This window comes from Salvia miltiorrhiza, chromosome 2, assembly GCF_028751815.1.
Source record: "Salvia miltiorrhiza cultivar Shanhuang (shh) chromosome 2, IMPLAD_Smil_shh, whole genome shotgun sequence".
NCBI classification, from domain to species: domain Eukaryota; kingdom Viridiplantae; phylum Streptophyta; class Magnoliopsida; order Lamiales; family Lamiaceae; genus Salvia; species Salvia miltiorrhiza.
Genome location: NC_080388.1, coordinates 41,262,715 through 41,266,789, shown reverse-complemented (window position 1 = coordinate 41,266,789; position 4,075 = coordinate 41,262,715). Strand labels below are relative to the sequence as shown.

The following is a 4,075-nucleotide window of genomic DNA, read 5'->3' as shown; positions in this document are numbered from 1 at the left end:
GTTCATATGGATCGAAATCCTGTCATAGCATTAGCTAATGCACCTCTAACTATGAGGTAAATCATACTCTTATAAGCTCATAGCTTTAGTTGACTGAGTCAACCTACTCATAACTGTCAAGTCAAAAAGGTCATAAATAACCTAAGTTGACAAATAGTGTCATTTATGCCATCTGAAATATTTCTTAACATGCACGAAGTAAAAAAAATCATAACATATCCTTAATCATAAATGATTCCTAGAATCAATCATAAACAATAAATCTTTTCTCTTTCAACATGCTTATGTGAGCTCAAAGAGACTCATCATAATATACTTCTTCTGAAAATAGATCATGTAGGCTCGAAGAGTCCCATCATGATTACAAACTTTACTTCTTTTAAGGACTCGCTGGCCCAAATATCATACTCTTCTTTCTTGCATAAGCAATATCTCTTTTCATATGTGACATCATTAAAGCATTTCAGAAGATAATCTTTTGCGCGCACTTCTTCAAATTAAATCATTTATTTGAAAATTTTAAAACGTACCTTTGTTGATCAGGCAGTGAGACGGAGAGCTGAGGGTTACATAAATGCTTAGAAGTCTAGAGGTACTATTCTAGACTCAAAATAATTCAACTAGCGGTAGTCAGAGGCACGAAAGAAAACTTGTGCTCTGATACCACTTGTAACGACCCAACTTCCCAAACAAAAGAAATAAGAAAATAATGTAATAGGAGCAGATCAATTATGAAGATTTACCCAAAATATTAGGTATCTGTGTTTCGAAGAGATTAATAAAGATAAAATAAAATAAACGAATGGGCATTGAGCGATATAATCAATTAACAAGATTCAACTCTCCAGGAGCGCATAAGTTTAGTTTCGTGACTCTGATCACAATCAATGATGGCTTCATTAATTGAAATACGAATTAAGGGTCTAAGCTCAACGAGATAATATTTTACCATATAATAGAAGTTCTTAGTTTAGGAGATTGAAAGACAAGATAGCAAGCTAATCGTTTAGCGGAAGCAAAAGACAGCGTGGAACCCTAGCCTCAGCTCCGTCCGCACCAACCAATCAACCTGAAAATTTTTGAAAATAATTTGGGCTGAGTACTAGTGTACTCAGTGAACAGGAGTTTGCAAGATATTTTATGAAATAATTAAATAGAGCAGTTTATCCAATATCATAATCATAACTTAGAAGGTTTTAAAAATAGAAATCTACTTCTAAGCATGACAAAACATTTTTCTCATTAAGTGGCGCGCCATGTGACATTTGATTGTTACTCGCTGCTTATGATCCCGGGACTTAACCACCGTCGGATCGCTTACCGCCGCTTAAGTGAACCCGGGACGCTACCCAGACGGAACACATCATCATCTGTGCTTGGAACGTGTCCAGGAGCACCCTTATAACGCCTGCTTAGCTTCGTTAGTGCCCAAATGGCGATCAACCCATTGAGCAACTAACCTTGTGTACACAATCCTCATCTAACGTGTTAGGTCAAATGAGAATCTCGATCGATGCTTATGCGAGCATTAAACAATACAGAACGCACATAAAAACATTTATATTGGATAAACAATTAACTTTCATGAAATATCAGAGCTCATATAACTCAAGATACATTTGTAAAATAAAGCCCACCTCAAAGTGGAGATTCGATACTTGGCTCGCTTGAAGCTTCACTGCCCTTAGTCACCCGAACCTACAAGAATCTATTCTTAAATAAGTCTCGAGGTGTCATTCTAATTTCTAAGTAAAGGAAATTGCTAACTATTGATACACTTTGCCCGCATTAATAATCTCTTTGAGTGAATCTTAAAACTACTAATACATAATTAATAACTTAATAAATATAAAACTTTAATTTCGAGAGAAAAACTGATAAAGTTAGTGAAAATTAATGAAATCACTTGTAGGCCCGATTAAATAAATAATTACAGCCCAACACACTTTAAAAGAATCGGCCCATTGTTTAAAATAGATGAGAGCCCAATTTCAAAGTCCAATAATGAAAGTCAAACCTTTTCTTTTAAAGAATACCTAAACATAAGAAAAATAAAAACAAAAAGACACATCTCTCACTTTCTCCCTCATACGGTTCTCCCCCTTTTCTCTCAGAACTCACCGTCTCTCTCCCTTCCTCCCAGAATTTCCGCCGCCGCCGCCGCTACCCGGGGAAACCACCACCGGAGTCCGCCTCTGCCATCACCCTCTTTCTCTCTCTCTTTCCATCTCACGCCTCTTCTCCCTCCACAGATCCACCGCCTGCTCCAACCCCGGCGAGAATCGCCGGCTCCGACGCCTCCCTCACCCAACGCCTTCCCTCTCTCACCATACCATCTCGCTCACCACCTCCCATCTGCCCCTATCTCTCTTTCTTGCGTACCCGACAGCAGACGGCCAAGGAAGGAGCGCCGCCATCACTGCTGCTGCTGCTGCTGCTCCGTTCTCGGCCGCGTTAGTGGCGCCTGGCCTCCGGCCGCGCCACCTCGTTCAGCCGCCCGGGACTTCGCCGCCTTGCTCCGAGTCTGTCTGCCTTCGCCGCGAGTGGCCGGCGGGCTGCTGCCACGCATGCAGCGCCGGCAGCCGCGGCCTTGACAGCCCGCGTCAAGCTCGGACAGCCCCACTCTTCCCTCTCATCGAATCCTCGACTCTCACTCACCGGAGGAACAAAAGGAAAGGAATTCAGATGTAAAAGATGAGAAATTTTAGAAGTAAAGATTTGATTTTTGGTATTTTGTGTGTCTGAAACTTTGAAGTTATAAGGAAATGAAATATTGACAGATGCTGTTGTTGATTTCATCCGATAAAAAGTGAAGCTCATTTCTGCAGGTTGAAAAGTAATTGAACGAAAGAAAAATTGAATGGGTGAGATTAGAAAGTGCGTGGATGGGGAATGTTTGTGGGTGTGGCGAATCTTAACTAAACAATAAGGTGGTGTGGCTGAAAATAAGCCAAAGCTTTTGAAAAAAAAATAATAATCGACACTGTAGAATTCTTGGGGAAAAAGAAAAATGTATCAATTCTCGCTGCTCGTCACTCAGCCTCTCACACTGACATCCAAATTTTGGGTTTGGGCCACTATTGATCTCACATAATTTTGGGTTGGAGGCCCAAGAAAATTTAATAACTCACAAATATATATTATTGGGCTTGAGGCCCAATAAATAGATAAATAACTAAATAGAATGGAAAAATAAATAAATACTTGTGAAAATATTTTTCATATACCTTAATAACGGCTCAAGGCATTTGATCAATAAAATAATAGTAATGAACTTCAATTTATAAAATCTCTTTAAAATAATATAATTTATTAAATACCGGGCGTGTATCAATAGTATTTTAATATTAAAGGTCTTCAATATTTCCTATGAAAAGGACGGGATGTCACACACTCCATTATAAAATATGAGACATTTGAAGTGGGACGGAGAGAGTATAAACTTCATATTGTAATAATCAAAAGTGGTTGCAATTCATATCATCACATGACGTCAGAATTTGACAAAATTGCAATCTTAACAAACCCAAAAAGGAAAAGGAAAATCTAATATGGGATAAGCTGTCCGCCTACGACGTCGTTGCTCCGATCTGCTTCTATCTACAAAAGATGACGTAATGACTCGTCTAACCGCACCAACCTGACGTTCAATACTACAACACATGCCTGACGTCACCACGATACAGCCACCACCCTATTAGCTCTAAAAATTTCATTTGTATTTCATTTAAATCAATCTATTTAATTTTAAAATCAAACATTTTAATTCTAAAAATGGAATAAAAATTTATAGTACTATTTTGATTAAAATAAAATTAGCATGTTTTAAAAATAAAAACATCCACTTAATGATGATCTTTAAAGCAAATTTAATGATGAATTATTATTCAATTAATAAAGCAATAAAAGTTCTTATTGAAAATACAAATATATATATATATATATATATATATATATGGAGAGGTTCAAATAAGAACCACTAATAAAATAAGAACGGAGAACTATTTTAAGCCATTCGATCATCAAGATCTACGGTGGATGCATCATCTTGGTGGATGGATACAGGTGTTGGGTT

General features: G+C 37.8%; 1 long non-coding RNA gene across 3 annotated transcripts; it reads right to left on the bottom strand.

The window, feature by feature from the left end:
- Nucleotides 1-882: 882 nt before the first annotated feature.
- Nucleotides 883-3,322, bottom strand: LOC131013464 (uncharacterized). Of its 3 annotated transcripts, none has more exons than XR_009097705.1 (3): nt 2,037-3,246; nt 1,638-1,708; nt 883-1,069 (listed from the first exon to the last, which is right to left on the bottom strand). It is a non-coding gene; the product is annotated as an uncharacterized LOC131013464 (long non-coding RNA). The 3 variants fall into 3 exon arrangements; XR_009097704.1 differs by having other exon boundaries at nt 1,638-1,698; nt 2,037-3,245; XR_009097706.1 differs by having other exon boundaries at nt 883-1,708; nt 2,122-3,322.
- Between the last annotated feature and the right edge of the window lie 753 nt (nt 3,323-4,075).